The sequence below is a fragment of the Pongo abelii genome, chromosome 5 (genome assembly GCF_028885655.2).
Source record: "Pongo abelii isolate AG06213 chromosome 5, NHGRI_mPonAbe1-v2.0_pri, whole genome shotgun sequence".
NCBI classification, from domain to species: Eukaryota; Metazoa; Chordata; class Mammalia; order Primates; family Hominidae; genus Pongo; species Pongo abelii.
Genome location: NC_071990.2, coordinates 30429907 through 30453822, shown reverse-complemented (window position 1 = coordinate 30453822; position 23916 = coordinate 30429907). Strand labels below are relative to the sequence as shown.

Sequence of the window (23916 nt, the reverse complement as noted above, 5' to 3'; positions counted from 1 at the left end):
TCTCCTTTTCCCCTGAACCTCGTATTCTACTCGTCCCGGGTGCATGAAATAAAGCACAGGCCAGAAATGTCTATTTAAAGAGTAAAAATCCACAGTATCAAATTAGGCAGGCATAGTAGACATGGGGTAATTTATAACAGTGTGACAGGGATGAGGGGACCTCAAGGTGCCAAAAAGGCTGGTCCCAGGCTTGCCAGGAGGAGCCGTCACCAGGACACACACTCATAAAGCTTTTATGCACATACAATGTGTTTAAAGGCACATATGTGCTTTTGTGCATGTAATTACTGCACATACAATACATTAAAAGATGATAAGATAATAACAAGCAACAAAAATAATACCAACTAATATGGCACAGCTGCAAACACCTCATAGCAACTAACACTTGTCAATCCCCGACCACAAGAAATAAGTGCTGTTAGTTTCCCCCATTTAATATATGAGGAAACTGAGGCATCAAGAGGGAAAGTGCTGGTGAGACCTAGGTAGGGAGTTGAATCCAGTGGAGCCAGCGGACCCAGGAGCTGACACCAGAGACAAAATCCCAGCTGTATGGTGTCCTGGTGGTCTCCTGTCCCAACCAGGTGTTGATCTGGGCTTCGTAGGCTCATGTGCTCTGGAGAAAAGAGAGAAACCAGCAAATGCTCCACTGGGTGCAGTGCTGCTTTTCATTCCCTGAGGATTTCTCCCTCCTCAGTCACTCCCAAATCAGATTCACCCTTTCTCTGAGGGAAGATGACGCCCTCCTTTTTCCTCCCTCCCATCCTACTTTCTCCAGCCTCCACCAGTCTCCTCCTGTGATTCCCTCAATGTTGATACCTGCCCTGTGCCCACCACCCACCATGTGGGGAATGAAAGGGCACCATGACTAAAGGACAAGAATCAGACCCAGGAGGGAACCCAGGACCCTCCCCTCCTCCCAAGCTCCACCAGCCTAGACACAGTGGGAAACCTCCCCAAAGAGAGGACTGGTCCTAGCTCCGTGTCCTACCAGGCCTGGGCTGGGTCACACACGTGGTCCTTCTCCCTGTTAGTCCCCAGGCCCTCCTCACCTACAGAGGCACCTGCACAACAGAGCAGACCCTGCACACTGGGCTCCCCGCTCCACCTGCAGCTCAGCATTCCACCCTCCCAGCCCTGAGCAGCCAGCTCCTAACTGCAGAGCCCATGAAGAAGCCTGGGGGCTCGGCACAAAAACACGTGGCCGCCACCGGGTCTGCACCTGACTGGATTCTGGGACCCTCCACGCTTGAGGACACCCAGCCTCTCCAGACCGTCAGCACCCACCCAGGCCCATGACCTGCACTTGGGCCATCCTTGCTCCTGCCTGGTCCACTCGCCCCTGGAAATGCAGCTCCATCCCAGGGCTGCTGCTTGCCGAGGCTGCAAGACCTTCCTGCCCTGTTCCTAGCAGGGCTTCCACCCAGGCCACTGCCCTCACAGCCCACAGGGAATCTTCTTCTTCTCCCTGTGGAGTAGGGGGTTTCTGGAGACTCCTCAGCCTGAGGCTGCCTCCACCCACCCTCTGCACTCTGGGATTGCCACTGCCACAGGCACCATCTCCAACATGGACCCTCCTGGAGAGGAAGCTCCAAGTTTGACTTCCCATTTCATTGTATATGCTTTACAACATCAATATTAGAGGAAATCCTATGAAGATTATCCAGCGGAAATTGTGAACATCTTTATTGGACATCAACATTTAAAGGAGAATTTTTGAGAGATTAGCATATGACTTTCACACACTTTCCCAGGCCAATGCCCCGTGGCCTACGAGGCAGCCTTTCCCGCCCACAGGGACCCGGAAGTGACAACCCCTCTATAGGAGACACCGTAGGTGAGAGCAGGAGCAACCACAGACCTGCACTGCCCCTGCTGTGGGTGCCTCCTGGACGGGGCCCTCTTGCTGCAGGGGAGGGGTTGAACCTTCCCATCTGCGCAGGCCTGAGGGGCCAACGGACAGTGCAATTAGGTTCAAGGATGAAAAACCACCACCCCCACCGCCAGGCACAGAGAAGTGGGGAAATGGCAGAAAGACTCCAGTTTCCTGGACACCCTGGCCTCTCACTGTCCCCTGCACTGCCTGTGTCTTTGCAGAAACACAAAACTTCCTGTTTTCTCTTTTACTCTCCCCTCAAACAACTGACTGTGGGGGAAATCATCCTGACCATCCCTTACTCCAAATTTACAGGAAAGTGACCACCTTGAGAAAGGGGAATTGGCTCAGGGAGGGCAAGGTGAGGCCACAGAGCACAGAACAAAGCCCCAAAAACACGGCCCCTGAGCATTGTGTCCCTGAGGGACTGTGTCCTTCAGGGCCTGGACAAGGAAACACCTAGAAGTAGGATGAAAACAGGGACGACAGCTGCCCTGACAAGGGGCTGGTCCCCACTCCCCAGATGGCCCAGAGACATCTGCATATCTACTCATCCATATTATCTGCAAGGGAACTCAGGGAGGCAGGGCCATGTGGTGGGAACCTGGAAAGAGCATGGCCTTGAGTGATCCAGAAGACATGACACCTCCGAGACAGCTCCTGGAGGAGGCATGTGGGGAGCTACAAAGTGAACAGAGACGGCTGTGTGCACTCAGGACTCTCCCTGTTACAAGGGGGTCTCCAAGGGGCTGCATAGGCAGACCTCCCAGTCTGGGCCTCATGCGTCTTTTTCTGGGTGTCCTCATGATGGCTGGAGAAACAGGGGAGAGGGATGCAGAGAGGAAGGACTAAGGGTACCGCCTCTCCTCAGATTCCTCTCCAGTTTCTAGCCCCTGCCCAGATCACAGCTGCCTTTACTATTTACTTCTTCTGAGGCCGTCATCATCCAGGCCCTCAGCAATCAGCACACGATTCCCAACTCACCCCACCCTGATGCACGCTGGTGAGCCCGAGAGACAGAGGGATGGGGATGAGGACAGAGCAGGCTCAAGGGCCCTCCCTGCTGCCCACTCCTCATGTGCAGCAGTAGGAGGCCACAGCTGGACATTTGAGGGCCTTCGCCCAGCCCTGGCTTGGGCAGGACTTAGGGGTGTAGATGAAATTGCGGCTCCTGTTCCCCTCCCAAATACCCCAACTTCCAACTCCTGTTCCAGAAGCCTTGTCACCTACATGCTTATCTGTGCAGGAGCTATGAGGGGACCCTACTGCCCAGACAGGGGCCCTCCCATCTCCAGCCACTACCCCCTTTTTTCACCTGGATCCTCTGCAGCTGATATTTTCTTCTTGTACCAAAAGACACAGAGAATAATAATAATAATGATAACAAAAGCAGCAGCAGCAGCAGCAGCAACATATGGAATGGTTGCCATAGACTCTGAAGCACCAGGGCTTTCCCTGAAATAAAGGGCCTTATTGCACACTGGGCACCCAGAGTTCCAGTTATCGCTGCTGTGTCCAACTCGGCCTGACCCTTTCTAGGTCAGAACCCTTGAGGGTTGCCCCAGGCTCACCAGAGGGCACCAGCGTAAGTGCTGTGATTCCTGCTGTGTCCCACATAGGAGGTAACCCTCTATTCCTCTCCTTGGGGAATCTTGGTGGCCACCCCGGTCTGGTAGGTCCCATTCCCATTGGGCAGGACACCCACAGACTGCTGGGCATCCTGGCTCAAAAAATGCCCCAACCTGACACCAGGCCAGAGAGATATTCTGGGGATAGAAGCCGGAAGCCCAGCATGTGGGGGTGACTTTGTTCTCTGAGGCCTGGCATTCACCACGGTGGGCACTGGATAGGAAAGGGCAGAGCCAGTGAGGCACATGGCCAAGCCCCACTCCCTCTAAGGGAGACTCAGGGAACAGGGCTGCTTCTCTCCAGTGTTCTCACTCTGGCTGAAGCCCTCATGGACCTTGGACCTTCTGCAAGTCTGTCCTTACCCTGGGGCCCAATTCCTCTGGGCTGGCAGGAGGATGGGCCTCAGACTGTGGCCTCAGTCTCTGGGATCCCCACATTGATGCTGAAGGGGAGGGATGTCAGGGTTGGACTCCTGGGTCATGAGGCCAGGAGGGAATTCTCCAGGATGGGCAGGCTGGGAGGCAGATAGGGCAGCCCTAGCCCTGAGGGCTTCCTCTCCTGCCTAACACCCACCCCAGGGTGAGGATTCTGTTGGGAGTGGGGCGTTGCTTTCCCAGATTACAACACTGGATGTTTCGGTCCCTGACCCACTGTCTTTATCCAGTGGTTCTAACACAAGAGGAAAGTCAGGACACAATACACCAACAGGAAACGCCTGCATCCATAGCACAGGGAGGGTTTCCCTGGACAGAGCTGGCAGGGGGGTGACTGTAGTGAAATGGGGGAGAGAAAAGCCCCTGCCCAGGGTCAGTACCTGTTCTCCTGATGCCCTCCTGGGATTCCAGATATTGCTGTAGTTTCTGCAGACAGTCTGCCATCACAGGGTGAAAGTGTCTTGGCCTGTGTGGCATCTTCATCCCAGAAATTTCTGATATTCATAGCTAAGGTCTGAGCTCTGGAGGACTGGGGCACTGTCCATTCCTGAGTCTCCAGGTTTTGGGAGAGGAAGAGCTCCCCATCATAGTAGAAATGCCAGGAGCCCTTGGTGCTGCTGTCTTCATGGATCTCACAGACCCTAATCTCCTGGAGGGAATGCAAGGCTGCCCCCACCTAGCAGTTCATTCCTGAACCCCTCACCTTCCTACCCAAGTGCGGAACTCAGCCCAGTGGGGACCCCTCCCTGGCCCTCCTCCATGTTTCCCTGTGTGGCCTGAGTGCCAGCTCACCACCCTGCTGAGCCCCACTGATTCCTATTTCTCAGCCCACCCTCAGCCAGATTCAGTGGGAAGAGACAAGTCCCTGCTCTCTGCCTCCAACTCTCCTGGAGAAGGCCTCTCCCATTACTCTTGCCCATGCCAACTCTCACCTCCTTTCTGGCCCTTGATATGAGTCAGGGTCCTCCTGAGGTCCTGCCCATTCTCTGTCAAGTCCTCGGTCTCTGTGTCCCAGGTCTCAGCTCCTAGGACTGCTTCTGCCAACTGTCCCCGGGGCCCCTGCCTTGCCTTTCTGTCTGTCATAGAGCAGGAAAGGCTGACCATTCAGATGTCCCTCAGCGAGAAACCCTGACTATAGAGATCCATCCTGGGACAGCACTGTGAGGTTGTAATGAAGACTGTGGGGCCTGGGGAAGAAGAAACCACAGATGAAACTTCTTCCTGGCAATAACTTCACATAGATATTTAACACACAGATCTGCTGCCCCGACCTTCCTGAGGAAGCAGAAGTGGCTAAGTGTTGACAGTTTTGTAGTAATTTACAAGTTGATATGGTTTGGCTGTGTCCCCACCCAAATCACATCTTCAACTGTAACTCCCACAATTCCCACCTGTCATGGGAGGAACCTAGTGGGAAGTGATTGAATTATTGGATGGGTCTTCCCTGCACTGTTCTCGTGATAGCGAATGAGTCTCATGAGATCTGAGGGTTTTAAAAAAATGGGAGTTTTCCTGCATGAGCTCTGTCTTCTTGCCTGCTGCCATCCACACAAGATGTGACTTGCTCCTCCTTGCCTTCCACCATGATTGTGAGGCCTCCCCAGCTATGTGGAACCGTTAAGTCTGTTAAACCTCTTTCTTTTGTAAATTGCCCAGTCTCAGGTATGTCTTTACCAGCAGTGTGAAAACAGACTAACACAAAAGTGAAACACATTATACATTTTAATCCATTAAATACTAGTAAGCAGCACTTACCACAAGCTGATATAAGAGACCATGGGCTTTAAGGGAAGATTCTCTGGTAATGGTCTGCAAACAGGGGTAGTCTGACTTCCGCTCTTCCTATTTAGATGCCCTTTATTTCTTTCTCTTGCCTTATTGCTGTGGCCAGGACTTCCAACACTCTGTTGAATAGGAGTGGTGAGAGAAGGCATCTTTATCTTGTGCTGGGCTTCAAGGGGAATGCTTCCCCCATTTGGTATGATGTTGGCTGTTGGTTTGTCATAGATAGCACTTATTATTTTGAGGTATGTTCCTTCAATACCTAGTTTATTGAGCATTTTTAACATAAAGGAATGTTGAATTTTATCAAAAGGCTTTTCTGGATCTATTAAGATAATCATGTGGTTTTTGTCTTTAGTTCTATGTATGTGATGAATCACATTTATTGATTTGCATGTGTTGAACCAATCTTGCATCCTGGATATGAAGCCTACTTGATCATTGGGATTAGTTTTTTGATGGGCTGCTGGATTTGGTTTGCAAGTACTTTGCTGAGGATTATTGCATCAATGTTCATCAAACATATTGACCTGAAGTTTTCTTTTTTTGTTTTGTCTCTGCCAGGTTTTGGTATCAGGATGATGATGGCCTCATAGAATGAGTTGGGGAGGAGTTCCTCCCTTTCAATTTTTTGGAATAGTTTCAGTAGGAATGGTACCAGCTCTTCTTCACCCATCTGGTAGAATTCAGCTGTGAATCCATCAGGTTGAGGGCTTTTTTTGTTGGTAGGCTATGTATTACAGATTTAATTTTAGAGCTCATTATTAGTCCTTTCAAGGAATCAATTTCTTCCTGGTTCAGTCTTGGGAGGGTGTATGTTTCCAGGAATTTATCTATCTCTTCTAGGTTTTCTAGTTTGTGTGCATACAGGTGTTCATAGTAGCTTTTGATAGTTATTTTTACTTCTGCAGAGTCAGTGGTGACATCTGTTTTGTCATTTCTAATTATGCTTATTGGGATCACCTCTCTTTTCTTCCTTATTAGTCTAGCTATCAGCCTATCTATCCTATTAATTTTTTCAAAAAATCATCTCCTGAATTTGTTGATCTATTGAATTTTTTTTGTGTCTTGATTTCCTTCAGAACTTAACTCATTCTTAACATTTCACAGCCCATCTTCAGTTAATAATGTACTAGTTCACATAAATATAGAAATCTTGCAACCATTTATCCTCTATACAATGTCCATCTTTTATGCTATAGATATTATATGTAATATATCTACATACGTTATAAGCCCCATCAGAAAGCCTTCTTATTTTACCTTTAAACAATTCTATGTATATAAAGTAAGATTAAAGCGAGGGGAGGGAGCAAGATAGCCTTTCACACTTAATATTTACCACTTCTCACAATCTTCATCTTTTCTGATAATCTCATTTTCCACCTGGTATCATTTGCTTTTAGCTTGAAATATTTTCTTTACCAATTTTTATTGTACAGATCTGCTGGTGACAAATTCTCTTAATTTTCTTTTACCTGAAATATCTCCTTATTTTGCCTTTATCTTGAAGGACATGTGTACTGGATATAGAATTCTTCGTTGACCTTTTTTTCTTCCAGAACTTTAAAGATGTTATTCTAATTTATTTTGTTTCTCTGGTTTCTGATGAGAAATCATTGGTCAGGAAAAGAGGAACAGAGGAAGAAAAACTGAGAAAATAACATGACAGACCTAAAATCTATTATATCAATAATGACAAAAACCTATATAAATCAACACTTCAATTAAGGGCAGAGATTCTGTGACTGGATTAAAAAAACAACCCAACCATATGCTCTTTTCAAGACATGAACTTTATTTTTTTTAATTTAACTTTTATTTTTAGTTCAGGGTACATGTGCAGGTTTTTGTGTAGGTAAATTTGTACCATGAGAGTTTGTCATATGTAGGGTCCAGCCCTACAGGGCCTGTGGGTTTTTCTCTTTGTGTGTGGAGATGAGAGATCGTAGAAATAAAGACAAAAGACAAAGAGATAGAAGAAAAGACAGTTGGTCCCGGGGGACCACTACCACGAAGGCACGGAGACTGGTAGTGGCCCCGAATGCCAGGCTGCGCTGTTATTCATTGGATACAAGACAAGGGGGCAGGGTAAGGAGTGTGAGCCATCTCCAATGATAGGTAAGGTCACGTGAGTCACGTGTCTACCAGACAGGGGGCCCTTCCCTGTTTGGTAGCCGAGGCGGAGAGAGAGAGGGGACAGTTTACGTCATTATTTCTTCTATGTATTTCAAAGACTTTAGTACTTTCATTAATTTTGCTACTGCTATTTAGAAGGCTGAGCCAGGTGTACAGGGTGGAAAATGAAAGTGAAACAGGAGCGTGACCACTGAAGCACAGTGTCATAGGGAGATGTTTAGGCCTCCAGATGGCTGTGGGCGGGCTTGACTGATGTCGGGCCTTCCACAAGAGGTGGTGGAGCAGAGGCTTCTCTAACTCCCCCGGGCAAAGGGAGACTCCCTTTCCGGATCTGCTAAGTAATGGGTGCCTTCTCAGGCACTGGCGTTACCGCTAGACCAAGGAGCCCTCTAGTGGCCCTGTCCGGGCATGACAGAGGGCTCACACTTGTCTTCTGGTCACTTCTCACGGTGTCCCTTCAGCTCCTATCTCTCTGTATGGCCTGGTTTTTTCTAGGTTATAATTGTAGAACAAAGATTATTATAATATTGGAATAAAGAGTAATGTTATAAAATAATGATTAGTAATATTTATACATAATCATATCTATATTTTATGTCTAATATAACTATTTTTATTTTAAGTATTTTCTTTATTATACTGGAAGAGCTTGTGCCTTCAGTCTCTTGCCTCGGCACCTGGGTGGCTTGCTGCCCACAGTCATATAGTTTCTGTACCTATTAGTACCCACCCAGGTATTAAGCCTAGCACCCATTCATTATTTTTCTTGATCCTCTCCCTCCTTCCACCCTTCACCTTCAAGTAGGCCCCGGTGTGTGTTGTTCGCTTCTATATGTCCATATGTTCTCATCGTTTAGCTCCCACTCATAAGTGAGAACATGTGACAATTGGTTTTCTTTTCCTGCATTAGTTAGCAAAGGATAATGGCCTCTAGCTCCATCCATGTTCCTGTAAAGTACATGATCTCGTTCTTTTTTATGGCTGCATAATATTCCATGGTGCATATGTGCCACATTTTCTTTATCCAGTTCACCATTGATGGGCATTTAGGTTGATTCCATGTCTTTGCTATTGTGACAAGTGCTGCAATAAACATACATCTGCATGTAAAACATGCAATTTCAATATGAAGGCACACATAAATAAAAATTGATGAAAAAAGCAATGCCATACAAACAGTAAGCACAGGGAATTGAAATGGTTATGTTACTGCCAGTAAAAGATTTTCAAATAATATATATTACCAGAGAGAAAAAGAGGCGCTTCATAATAATAAAAGGGTAAATTCAACAGAAAGGCGTGCAACCAGAAATGGATCCAATAGCAAGTCTTCAGAGTTCGTGAAGAAAAATTGACAAAATTACAGAAAGAAGTAGAGAATTCTACAAACATCGTTAGACATTTTAAAGCTTTCTTTCAGCTATTAATACAAAAACTAAGAAAAATTTAGCAAAGATATAGAAAATTGAAAAGCATTATCAAGCACCCAGGCTTAATTTATTTATATGCATATGCACATCAATGAAAAATACAAATTATATCAAGTATGAATGATACATTTACCAGGAGAAACCATATTTCAGGCCATAAAACAATAAATTTCAAAACATTGAAATCATACAGAATATATTTTCTGGCCATAATGGAAATACATTAGAAATCTGTAACAATAAGATGATCCCGTGGGACTGAATGTTTTTGTCATCCTTAAACTCATAATTGAAACCTAATCTCTAACGTGATGGTGTTTGGAGGTGGTGCCATTAGAAAGTGATCATGCAATGAAGGCAAAATCCTCATTAATAAAATGAATGCCCTTATAAAAGGGACTCCAGATTGCTTGCCCCTTCCACCATGTGAGGACACCAAGAAAAGGTAACATCCATGAATCAGGAAGCAGCCCTCACCATACACTGACTCTTCCCAGGCCTTGATCTTTGACTTGTCAGCCTCCAGAACTGTGAGAAATAGATTTCTGTTGTATGCAAGCCACATAGACTGTGGAATTCTTTTATAACTGCCCAGATTGACTAAGACGGACGATCATGAAAATACCAAGGATTGGAAATTAAACATCAAAATTCTGAATGACAACTTATTCAAAGAGGAAATCACAAGAGAAATTAGAAAGTCTTCTGTTGTCTGAAGGATACTGAAACACAACATATCAAATATATGGGATGCAGTTGAAGTAGTGTTAGATATAAAAAGAGTTCCTCTTCAAAGGGTTAACTTGCTCAGCATCCTGGCTCTTTGTTCCCTGCTTTCAAGGCCAGACTTCCTTACTCTCTGTACCCCCTGCCCTGGTAAACAAACTTCCCGCCAGTCCTTATCTATGGAGACCACATCCCACATCTGCTACTCACTCTATAGATTAACCCTCCTGTTGCAACAGCTCCTCCCGCCAAGACTGCACTCACCGCTGGCATAACCACATTCCTGCACTTTTCAAGTTAGCCAACCGGGTTCAGCTTATATTGTGCAGTCCAACTCCAGCCAATGGAGACAAGACACAATTACAGGGACAAGCTGTGTTGAGAGATTATAAAAAACCCCTGCTCTCCTTTGTTCAGGTGTGCGCTCGCCATTGCTCCATCATGCACCCTTTCTGCAGAAGTCAATTGCCTTGCTGAGAGATCCTTTGTCTCAATGCTGATCTTTCTTTACAACACTGAGCATTTGTTCCCAACAAGTAGTACTGAAGAAAAAACTGAAATCCTTAAATGCCTATATTAAGAAAGAAGGTAGGTCTCAAATTAGTAAATTAGTTTCTCCTGTAAGAAACAAAGAAGAACAAATTAAACAAAAGCATGCAGAAGGAAGGCAATAATAATAAAATAAAAAACTGAAGCAGAAAATTAATGAATCCAAATACTGGTTCTATAGGGAAAAATCAGTACACTCTATAAATTTCTAGCCAGACTGATCAAGACAAAAACATACACATTAACAATGTCAGGAATAAAAGAGAGAACATCAGTACACACTCTAGATCTCAAAAAGAAATATTGATAATCTCATGTCAATAAGTTTGACAAGCAAATGAACTGAACAATTTCCTTGAGAGGGAAAACTTATGAAAACTGACCAGAGAAGAGATAGAAAATGTGGTCAGCCATATATTGATTGTAGAAATTGAATTTGTAATCAAAATCCTTCTCATATAGGAAACTCCATGTCCAGAAGGTTTCACTGATGAATTGTATCAAACATATAATTTAGAAATTACATCAATTTTACACATACATTTTAGAAATTAAAGGAGGCAGTTTTTTTCAATTCAATCTATGAAGCCAGCTGTATTAGTCCGTTTTCACACTGCCAATAAAGACATACTCAAGACTGGGAAGAAAAAGAAGTTTAATTGGACTTATAATTCCACATGGCTGGGATGGCCTCAGAATCATGGCAGGAGGTGATTTTTTTTACATGGCAGTGGCAAGAGAAAATGAGTAAGATACAAAAGCGGAAACCCCTGATAAAATCATCAGGTCTTGTGAGCCTTATTCAATACCACAAGAACAGTATGGGGGAAACTGCCTCCATGATTCAAATTATCTCCCACTGGGTCCCTCCTACAACATGTAAGAATTATGGGAGTATAATTCAAGATGAGATTTGGGTGGGGACACAGAGCCAAACCATATCATTCTGCCACTGGCCCCTCCAAATCTCATGTCCTCACATTTCAAAACCAATCATGCCTTCCCAACAATCCCCCAAAGTCTTTCCTCATTTCAGCATTAACCCAGAAATCCACAGTCCAAAGTCTCATCTGAGACAAGGCAAGTCCCTTCCACCTATTAGCCTGTAAAATCAAAACCAAGCTAGTTACTTACTAGATACAATGGGGGTATGGGTATTGGGTAAATACAGCCATTCCAAATGGGAGAAATTGGCCAAAATGAAGGAGTTACAGGGCCCATGCAAGTCCTAAATCCAGTGGGGCAGTCAAATTCTAAAGCACCAAGATAATCTCCTTTGACTCCATGTCTCACATCCAGGTCATGCTGATGCAAGAGGTAAGTCCCCATATCTTGGGCAGCTCTGCCCCTGTGGCTTTGCAGGGCGTATGTTCCATCCTGGCTGCTTTCACAGTCTGGTGTTGAGTGTCTGTGGCTTTTCCAGATGCACAGTGCAAGCTGTTGGTGGATCTACCATTTTGGGGTCTGGAACACAGTGGCCCTCTTCTCACAGCTCCACTAGGCAGTGCTCCAGTAGGGACTCTGTGTGGGGGCTCCAGCCCCACGTTTCCCTTCCACACTGCCCTAGCAGAGGTTCTCCATGAGGGCCCTGCCCCTGCAGCAAACTTTTGCCTGGGCATCCTAGCATTTCCATACATCTTCTGAAATCTAGGTGGAGGTTCCCAAACCTCCATTCTTGACTTCTGTGCACCTGCAGGCTCAAAACCACGTGGAGGCTGTCAAGTCTTAAAGCTTGCACCCTCTGGAGCCATGGGCCAAGCTGTACCTTGGCCCCTTTTAGCAACAGTGGGAGCATCTGGGATGCAGGGCACCAAGTCCCTAGGCTGTACATAGCATGGGGACCCTGGGCCCAGCCCATGAAACCATTTTTTCCTCCTATGCTTCTGGGTCTGTGATGGGAGGGGCTGCCATGAAGACCTATGGCATGCCCTGGAGATATTTTACCCCTTGTCTTGGGGATCAACACTTGGCTTGTTGTTACTTATGCAAATTTCTGCAGCCAGCTTGAGTTTCTCCTCAAAAAATGGGTTTTTCTTTTCTACTGCATGGTCAGGCTGTAAATTTTCTGAACTTTTATATTCTGTTTCCCTTTTAAAATGGAATGCTTTTAAGAGCACCCAAGTCACTCTTTGAATGCTTTGCTGCTTAGAAATTTTATCTGCCAGATACCCTAAATCATTTTAAGGAAAGGCTAGGATGGGGAAGAAGAAGAGAGAAGAGAAGAGCTCCCTGCTTCTAGTGAGCAAAGGCTGCCACCCAAGCTTCTCAGCCCTTCATATTTATTGGGTAATAAGAGCAAGGAGGAGGAAGTAACGATTGGTCAGCTGCTTAATTGGTCACAGGTTCATATTGTTACTGGCAGGCTTCAATTGTGGCAAATCATAAGAAACATTCGTGCGGCCTCCAACATCTACTCCTTTTTGTTTTAAAATTAATTGAGCAAGGCAATTGCAGGCTGTGCAGCTCTTAATTGCCGGTTGGTGATCCAGCTTCATTTTTCTTAGCCCTTATTCAAAATGGAGTCGCTGTGGTTTGAATGCTTCTTACATATTTCCCCCTTCCCTTTTTATAAGAGGACCCTTAATCCTAAGGGTTGCAGAATGATGAAGGTCTGTCTTCTGCAACTTCTTCATGCTGAATAAGGGCAATGATATTCCTGCCTAACTATTAGGGTCTCTTGTATTCAGGGTAGAGAGGAGCTGAGTCAGAAAGCATTGGTCCATTAAACATCGATTGTACTTCTGAGTTCCAGCAAAAGGTGACACCCTGGCACTCCAGCAGTTTCTCAGCTTCCTGTGTGGTTTTCTTGATCAGTCCCCATGTTATGGGGGTTGATGTCAGCATGACTCCGGTCAGTCGTCGTTCCACCTTCGCATTCAGATTCAACTGGCTCATGGCTTGTACTGGGGGAACCAGGTCCAGGGTTGGGATCCATGGGTCTCTCCAGTCTCCCATTCCAAGATGCACCTTGGAAAAAGAGACAAAAATCACTGGCATCTGTGGCCTACACTTTTTCCCAAAAGGGATTTTTTTTTTTTTAAAGTATTTATTGATCATTCTTGGGTGTTTCTCGGAGAGGGGGATATGGCAGGGTCATAGGATAATAGTGGAGAGAAGGTCAGTAGATAAACACATGAACAAAGGTCTCTGGTTTTCCTAGGCAGAGGTCCCTGTGGCCTTCCGCAGTGTTTGTGTCCCTAGGTACTTGAGATTAGGGAGTGGTGATGACTCTTAACGAGCATGCTGCCTTCAAGCATCTGTTTAACAAAGCACATCTTGCACCGCCCTTAATCCATTTAACCCTGAGTTGACACAGCACATGTTTCAGAGAGCACGGGGCTGGCGGCAAGGCCATAGATCAACAGCATCCCAAGGCAGAAGAATTTCTCCTCCCAGACGGGGCGGCCAGGCAGAGGCGCTCCTCACTTCCTCCCAGACGGGGTGGCGGCCGGGCAGAGGCGCTCCTCGCTTCCTCCCAGACGGGGTGGCGGCCGGGCAGAGGTGCTCCTCACCTCCTAGATGGGGCGGCCGGGCAGAGGCACTCCTCACTTCCCAGACGAGGCGGCCAGGTAGAGGTGCTCCTCACTTCCCAGACGGGGCGGCCGGGTAGAGGCGCTCCTCACTTCCCAGAAGGGGCGGCTGGGCAGAGGCGCTCCTCACTTCCTCCCAGACGGGGTGGCAGCCGGGTAGAGGCGCTCCTCACCTCCCAGTCGGGGCAGCCGGCAGAGGCGCTCCTCACTTCCCAGACGGGGCGGCCGGGTGGAGGTGCTCCTCACTTCCCAGACGGGGCGGCCGGGCAGAGGCGCTCCTCACTTCCCAGACGGGGCGGCCAGGTAGAGGCGCTCCTCACTTCCTCCCAGACGGGGTGGCTGGGCCTAGGCGCTCCTCACTTTCCAGACGGGGCGGCCGGGCAGAGGCACTCCTCACATCCCAGACGATAGGCGGCCGGGCAGAGACGCTCCTCACTTCTTATACGGGATGGCGGCCGGGCAGAGGTGCTCCTCACTTCCCAGACGGGGCGGCCGGGCAGAGGGGCTCCTCACATCCCAGACGATGGGCAGCCAGGCAGAGACGCTCCTCACTTCCTAGACGGGGTGGCGGCAGGGCAGAGGCTGTAATCTTAGCACTTTGGGAGGCCAAGGCAGGCAGCTGGGAGGTGGAGGTTGTAGCAAGCCGAGATCACGCCGCTGCACTCCAGCCTGGGCAACATTGAGCATTGAGTGAGCAAGACACCATCTGCAATCCCAGCACCTCGGGAGGCCGAGGCGGGCAGATCACTCGAGGCCAGGAGCTGGAGACCAGCCCGGTCAACACGGCGAAACCCAGGGAGGCCACCTGGGGAGATATGTGGTCCTCTATCTTTGCAGGTATTTGTTTAGGAACAAAAGAAAGGCAATTTTTCCATGACTCAGTTCCCAAACTTAACTTTTCTCTTTGGTATTGTGAGTTTGGGGTCCCAAGATTTTATCTTTGTTTCACACTCAGTATTGCAGTTTATTATTGTCATAGCTTAAATCAGTGGTAATCATAGCTTACCTCAACCTATTTGGCACCAAGGACTGGTTTCATGGAATAAAATTTTTCCACTGACCAGGGCAGGTGGCACAGGTGGGCGGGGATTGGTTTCGGGATGAAACTGTTCCACCTCAGATGATCAGGCATTAGAGTCTTATAAAGGAGCGTGCAGCCTAGATCCCTCGCATGCAGTTTACAATAGGGTTCGTGCTCCCATGAGAATCTAATGCCACCACTGATCTGACCAGAGGCGGAGCTCAGGCGGTCATGCTCATGCTTTCTCGCCCACCCCTCACCTCCTGCTGTGTGGTCTGGTTCCTAACAGGCCACAAACCTGTACCGGTCCACGGCAGGGGAGTTAGGGACCCCTGGTTTAAATTATGCCACTATAACAGAACACCTGAGGCTGGATAACTAACAATGAACACAAATTTAATTGGCTCGTGGTTGTCGAGGATGGGAATTCCAAAATCAAGGGACTGTATCTGGCAGAAGGGAGAAGCGCAAGAGAGGGTGAGAGCTAGAGGGAGTAAGAGGTCGAACTCACAGGCTCAGGTCCTTTATGATCAGCATTAATGAGGGCAACCTTAATCAGGTTATTAATGAAGGCAGAGCTCTGATAGTCCAATCACCTCTCAAAGGTCCCATCTCTTAACATTGTTGCACTGGGGATTAAGTTTCCAACAGATGCTTTTCTGGGGAAACATTCAAACAATAGCAGTTATAAAGGATACAAATGAGCAGCCAGATGAAGTGCAGGAGACGACGTCTGGAAGCACTCTGAGCACAGGACCCTCTGTCCCCATGGAGATGGGGTGCACCATCATTGTCAAGAGACAATATCATCTCTTGCTTATACCTCTTTTTTTTAGGAGTTCATGTAACATTGGATTTTCCTTATTACACAACCCATTTATTCATTCATTTACCCTCAGCTACTATTCCTCCTTCTCTTCATTTATACCAAACATTAATAGTTTTGGAAGAAACATTAAGTTCTGCTACAGTGCTGGCCTAGACTGAAGGGAGCAATACTGTTCTAGCAAGTGTCTCTCGTTGGTCCATTCCAGTTCATAGAGGGTAGGGTTATGCAGGTAGAGAACTAGTTGGCTATCTGACCCCAGGCAATACAGCAGCATTCAGTGTTAGCCCCAACTTTGCCAGATGCAGTGAAGGCACAACCTACTTCTCCAGGCCCTTAGGAATTCTTGCATAATGGTTTTAAAATATATTTACAGTTTCTTGCTTAGGAATAATTCCTGTTTTGGCACTTTTATATGCATTCCTTGTCCTAAGACCACTGAATCAGGTATGAGAAAGGTGAGTTGAGGTGAAGTCTAGTCATCATTCCAGTGTCCTCTTGTCATGGAAAAAATCGTATGTAGAGTCATACCAGCACCCTTCCCTGATCCAGCAGGAAAAAAGAGGACACTCTCTAGTGGGGACACTCCTTTGTCCACACTCATGTCAGGTGTGAGCACACTCATGAACGTGTGTAAGCCCGCCCTTCATGCTTATGTCTCCCCACTCCTGCTTTATACAAGTAATGTGTCATTTGACTATTTTTATTCTCTATGAAACTATTCCTCTGAGCAAAATATTTTTCTGAACATTGTTGGACATTTTGGGCAAATGTGTTTCCTGGTGTGAAGAAATGTGACTCAGTGATGCAAATGGTTGCAATATCTCCCGTCCAGGTTCTATTATAGTACTCTAAGCATTTGCATCTGAGATGAAGTAGGGATTTCTCTTAGAAGCCTGCCAGACCTCCCTAACATGGAAATAAAAGAAAATGTTGAGTTCCTTCAAGAGAAATTCCAGGCACCTAGCCAACCTTGAAAAGCAAGTGAGTGATCTTATAAGCAAGCAGGTAAAAATAGCTTAAAACAATAGCCAAGGAAGTTAGAGTCCCAAGATGTTTGATTCTCTATAGAAACTAAAGAGAACGTCTTAACGTATGTCCTTGAGTAGTTTTTCAGGAACCCAGACTCTCACCAAACAGAGCCACTGATAGGGAGACCTCAGATAAGGGGAAAATGAGGACTCAATGCTGACTGTGATTCTTTGTTCTAAATTTTTTCCTGAGGGGCCTGGAAAGAGTCACATCCACAGACCAGACCTGAACATTCCTCCCTACTGCCCCCAAGTGTGTAGACAAAGCTTTGGCTCCTTATCCAATCACAAATCAGAGAATCTTTCAATCCACCTATGACCTGTACGATCCCTCATCAGGATGTCCCACCTTTTTAGGCCAAACCAGTGTGTAATTTCTATGCATTGATTTTTGATGTTGCCTGCAACTCTGCTTTGCTGAAATTTACTCCTGCCTTAAAAACTCTTGCTTGTAAGCCATTGGGGAGGTTAGGTCTTAAGTGTGAGCTTCCCGATTCTCCTTGCTTGGTACCTTGCAAATAAATGCCTTCCTTTTTCTCCCACTACAAAACCTCAGTGTGGATGTTTGCCCTTATTGCACCAGGTGAGTGGACCCCAGTTCAGTTTGATAACACATCTACCACCAGCTAAGCAATGCTCACTCCAGGGTCAGTATCTATTCCTGCCAAGACCCATTTGCTGTCTCCTAGGGATACTGGTATCAGTCTAATTTGCCAGCTATCTATTTTCAAGGCCTTCCCATGAGAGAATCTGCCACATAGCCATATGCTGTCTCTGTCTCTTCTTAAACAGAACAGTCCTTATGGGTATTTCGTGCCTGTGAGGTGGAGGATGTAAAAGAAATATATCTTGATTTAGCCCATCTCTGCACTGCTGCAGCCCTCAGTGTCTACTTATCTCATGGGCCCAGGTGATCACCACAAGCAAACGCGGATTTTTTTGAGATGTGGTATTGATATTTTCCCCTGGACTCAAAAGTTGCTCAGGCAAAACTAAAACTCCTGGGCTCAAGAGATCCTTCTGCCTCAGCTCTTCTTGTAGCTGGAATTACAGGTACACCTGGAAAGCACTTAGAAATAAATGCTTGTTGATTTCAATCACCTTCCAAACCTGGAGGAGAGTTATTCTGAGGGGCATTGAACTAATTGAACTATGCTGAGGGGACGGTACTAAACGATTCATGAGAAGCTACCCCCATGATCAACTCACCTCCCTCTAGGCCTCACCTCCAACACTGGGGATTATATCTCAACATGAAATTTGGGTGGGGACAACACCCAATTTATATCAGACATCAACATATCTTACATTAATGCACCCCTCAAATTACCATAGTGATTTCCATAGGACTGTGTCCTATATGGGTATTCTTTTCATAGGCCAGTTTTTCATTGCTCTCTTAATTATATGGCCAGGCCATCAGTCACTGCCCATAAGTCAGTAAAAACTAAAACATAGGCACTTTTGTCATTGTTCAATTCTTTCATCACTTCTCAGAAAACATCATGCAATTCAACCAAAAAAAAAAAAAAACTGTCCTGTTTTTAACTTCTTTGATCAAAGGGGTAGACTTCCAAACAGGATGTTGTCCACTCATCTTGCAAATGCTGCACACAAACCAACCAGCTCTTTGTGGGTCAGTTGGCTGATATTGCAGTTCAAATCCCAGGACGTCTGCTGCAGAATTCTATCTTGTTTGGGGAGGGTTACATTATAAAGGTCAATCTACTTTACTCAAAGCCTAGCAATTATCGGGTTCAAGCAATTCTCTTGCCTTAGTCTCCTGAGTAGCTGGGATTACAGGCACCTGTCATCACACCCAGCTAATTTTTTTTGTATTTTTAGTAGAGATGAGGTTTCACCATGTTGGCCAGGCTGGTCTTGAACTCCTGACCTCAGGGTGACCTGCCCATCTCGGCCTCCCAAGGTGCTGGGATTACAGGCATGAGCCACCGCGCCTGGCCACTCTTCATTATATAAAATATAAGACACGCTGTCCTCCATGTCTGTGTGTTCCACATCTGTGAATTCAACTACCTGAGGATTGGAAATGTTATGTTGCTGCTGATGTATACTATGTAGTTAGGCCTACTGACAGTGGTTACATCTGTACTGAAGATGTACAGACATTTTCTTGTTGTTATTTCCTAAACAATATAGTATAACTACTGTTTACAATCATGTACATTGCACTAGGTATTGTAAGTAATCTAGAGATGATTTAAAGTATATGGGATGATGTACATAGGTAGTAGGAAAATAGTAGGCCATTTTATACTTGGGACCAGAGCATCCATAGATTTTGGTATCCACAGGGGTCCTAGAACCCATCCCAAAAGGATACCAAGGAATGACTATATAAAACTGACATTCCTTTTTTAAGTTTTTGAAAGAATTGACAGGGAAAGAAATGTGGTCAAGAAGTTTTTTTGGTGGGAAGGAATTTAATTAGAATTCAATTTCTTAATGGATAGAGGACTATTTATATTTTCTATTTAGTTTTCTGTTGGCTTTGTTCAACTGTGTTTTTCAAGAACTCATTTCATTGCACCTAAATTTTAAAAGGTATTGTCATGAAGTTGTGTCTAATATTCTCTTATTTTCGTTTTAATAAAATCTGTGGTTTTATAAGTTGTCCCTTCTCACAGTGTTCATTCGTGTTTTCTCTCTTTTTATGATTGATCTTTCTGGAGATTGTGAAATAGTTTGCCCATCATTTCCTCTATTATCCTTAACATATTAATCATAAATATTTTGAAGAATGTCCTTGCTCGCTGGCTTCAGTATCCAGATCGTCTGAGTCAGCTTCTGTTGATAATTTTATCTCCACTTGTTGCATTTTTTCTGCTGCTTGGCATGCCACATATTCTGGGTGATGTGTTTCAGAGGTTCTGGATTTTGCTATCTTCCTCCTAAGACTGCTAACTGCTTGACAGTTCATTAATTATCATAAAAATCAGACCCACTTTGATTCTGCTTAGGCTTGATTTTATCCTTTGTAAACATGAGTCTAGTTCAGGGTGGTCCTTACTCCAAGGCAAAGGTCCTCACTCATAGTGCTTCACCACCCTGTTGGCTCAACCCAGGTTTGGCTGGGCTAAAATTCCAGTATCTCCTCATACTCTGAAGCCTTTGGCATTTCTACTTAGCATGCAATCTCCAAGCAGCTGTTCTCTGGTGGGCTCCTTAGAGTATCACCTGAAGCATATGCAGCTTAGGAGTGCAGATTTTGGGGGTTTCTTCTCTGTAGTGACATTGTAGGTGACATTGTACATCATAGTACAATGCATTAATGATATGTTTGTGGTGATGCTGGTGTAAACAAACCTACTGCACTGTCAATCCTATAAAAGTCCAGCACATACAGTTATGTACAATATATAATCCTTGATAGTGATAATAAATGACTGTTACTTGTTTATGTATTTACTATACTTTTTATTGTTATTTTAGCGTGTGCTACTTCTAATTATTAAAAAAAGTTGAAACAGCCTCAGCCAGGTCCTTTAGGAGGTATTCCAGAAGAAGGCATTGTTATCACAGGAGATGGCAGCTCCATGCATGTTATTACACCTGAAAATCTTCCAGTGGGACAAGATGTGAGGGCTAAAGATAGTGATATTGTTGATCCTGACCCTGTGTCAGCCTAGGCTAATGTATGTCTTTGTTTTTAACAGAAAAGATTTAAAAGTAAAAAAAATTAAGTAGAAATAAGTTTCTAGAATGAAAATATAAGGAACAATATTTTTGTACAGCTTTGTAACATGTTGGTCTTTTAAGCTAAGTGCTATTACAAAAGCTGAAAAGTTTTAAAAATTAAAGTTTATAAAGTTTAAAAAGTTACATTAAGCTAAGGTTAATTTATTATTAAAGAAAGAAAATTATTTTTTAAAATCAATTTAGTGTAGCCTAAGTGTACAGCATTTATAAAATCTACAGTAGTGCACAGTAACGGCCTAGGCCTTCAGTTCACTCAACACTCACTTGCTGACTCACCCAGAGCAACTTCCAGTCCTGTAATCTCCATTCATGGTGAGTAACCTATATAGGTGTGCCATTTTAAAAATCTTTTTACCACATTTTTACTGAATTTTTTCTGTTTACATATGTTTAGATCCACAAATACCTACCATTGTGTTACAGTTCCCTACAGTACTCAGTACAGTAATGTGCTATCCAAGTTTGTAGCCTAGGAGCAATAGGCTTTATGATATAGCATAGGTGTGCAGTAGGCTATACCGTCTAGCTTTGTGTATGGACACTCTATGATGTTCATGTAAGACCAAATCGCCTAAGGACACATTTCTCAGAACCTATCTCATCATTAAGAAAGAATGATTATATATGTAATGTAAGTCCTTTGAAGTTTAAGCATTTTCAATTTCATATATTTGTCTCATTTAAGAAATATTTTCCATTCAAGCAGGTGTAGCTAAAAAGAAAGAAAGAAAGAAAGAAAAGTTTTCTTACTCAAATGATTTAAGGATATCCTCCTAATAATGCTGGTAGTAGTTTTATTTTTTCATATTTGTCTTTACTGCTTATATAATCTTTTGTTTATCTCAAGGTGTAGAGATATAATTTAATCATGGGGTGTTTAGTAGAATATCAATGCTGGGAAAGGGCTTAGGAGATAATAATGAATCAAAACACAGCATAGAGGCCAGGTACTGTGGCTCACTCCTGTAATCCCAGCACTTTGGGAGGCCGAGGAGGGTGAACCACTTGAGCCCAGAGGTTTTAGACCAGCCTGGGAAACATACTGAGACCTTGTCTCTACAAACACGTCAATCAATGCAGCATAATAGAGAATCTGGAAATAAATCCATATATTTACAGCCAACTGATTCTTGACAAAGGTGCCAAGGACATACATTTGGGGAAAGGACACCCTCTTCAATAAATGGTGCTGGGGAAATTGGATATTCATATGCAGAAGAATGAAATTAGATCCCTATCTCTCACCCTATATAAATATCAACTCAAGATGGATTAAATACTTAGATGTAAGACCCAAAACTATAAAACAACTGGAAGAAAACATATGAGAAACATTCTAGGACATTGGTCTGGGTAAAGATTTTATGGCTAAGACTTCAAAAGCACAGACAACCCAAATAAAATTGACAAATGGGACTATAATAAACTAAAACGCTTCTGCACAGCAAAGAAAACCACCAAAAGAGTAGAGAGACAACCTGTTGAATGGGAGAAAATATTTTCAAACAATTTATCTGACAAGAGACTAATATCCAGAATATGTAAGGAACTCAAGAGCTAAAAAAAAAACCCAAAAAATTCTATTAAAAAGTGGACAAATGACATGAATAGACATTTCTCAAAAGAAGACATACAAATGGCCAACAGGTACATGAAAAATGCTCAACATCACTAATCATCAGGGAAATGCAAATCAAAACCACAATGAGATATCATCTTACCCCAGACAGAATGGGTACAACTAAAAAGAAAGAAAAATAACAGATGTTTGTGAGGATGTGGAGAAAAGGGCACTCTTACACACAGTGTGTAAAGTTAGTACAGCAACTATAGAAAACAGTATAGAGAGTTTTCAAAACACTGAAAATAGAATCACTATTTTATCTAGCAATTTGGGAGTGGGGCTGCAGGGTCCTGGAGTTCAGGTTGGCAGAGAGCAGGGCCTGGAAGTTCTTGGGTAGCCAGAGGAGAAGGAAAGAGGCAGATGCCTAGGTCCCAGGGTATCGAAGTGGGGAGTGTCTGGGGCAGGAGGTAAATGGGCGAGTTCTTGAGATCCATTGGGAATCCATGGTCAGCCCTTGAGATCCAAAGAAAGGGGTCAGAAGCTTGGGCCAGGCTCACTGCTGAGCTCTTTGTAACCCATGACCACCTTCAGACTCGCAGCTAAGTAAGTCTTTGACGCACCCTGCAAGAACAACATCTCCTTGGCTGCCAGCAGAGGGACCTGCTCTCTGCCCATGACCCCAGGACCCCTGGGCATGGCATGGCAGCTCCTGCTGTCAAAGGCAAAGAAGAGGCAGCCGTCCAGCTAGCCCAGTGCTATGACTGCAGGCTTCCTGGGGTGGACTCTGATAGGGCCTTAAGATCCTAGCTCAGAAAGTGGGACCCTGAAACTCCCAGGGCTGGGCCCCTTGGCACCTGGATAGCAGCTCTCTTTTCCTCAGAACCCTAGAAACTCTCTCCTGCTCTACACACACCTGCACACACACACATCAACACACACACACACATTCCTAACAGGATGTTTTCCATTTTTCTCTCCTCCCTGGCTCCTTTCACTCTCTTCCTTCCCTCTGCCCCCTTCTCTTATGATCCATTTCTTCTCTCTTCTGCTCTCTGGAGGCTCCCTCCTTCCTGGACCGAGGCACTAGGAGCTGCTGTCCCCGGACTCCAGGGTTGGAGGCTCACAGGCTGATTCCTGGGATGAGCAGCCTCTACCTGCAGGAAGAGCAGCAGGAACAAAGGAGGGGACAGGAAGCCAAGGCCCCATCTGGAGGCTGAGGGACTGGGTCATGTGGCAGCAAGGGTTTGGGGGTGAGTCATCCCCAGATCTGATCCCACTGTTTTGCCCTGGAGGCCTCTCTCTGCTCTGAGGCAAAAGCCCAGTCACTCACTGGTGAGAGGAAATGTCATTGTCAGCATGGATTTTGGGAAGCTGAATGGACTCAGGGCCTGACTTGAGACCCGGAGGCCCCTTGAGTGCAGAGCCCTGTCCAAGTGCTGGGAGCAGAGGGAGAGCCTTGGAGGTCCTGGCTGGTGAGAAAGGGGAGAGGGGTCCTCTGTCCTCGGCCCTGTGACCACACGGGGGCGCCGCCGGGCTGCTCTCGGATTCTGATTGAGCGCTCTCGGGCACTGGGTGAGGGCTGAGTGGGGCAGAAGGGGCGGAGCCTGAGGTCATCCACGCGCGAATGGAAGTTCCTCCTAAGCAGCCCTGGAATCT

At 45.4% G+C, this 23916-nt stretch overlaps 1 pseudogene; it reads right to left on the bottom strand.

Annotated features, from left to right (window-relative positions):
- Nucleotides 1-459: 459 nt before the first annotated feature.
- LOC100447190 (MHC class I polypeptide-related sequence B-like) lies at nt 460-23874 on the bottom strand (annotated as a pseudogene).
- Between the last annotated feature and the right edge of the window lie 42 nt (nt 23875-23916).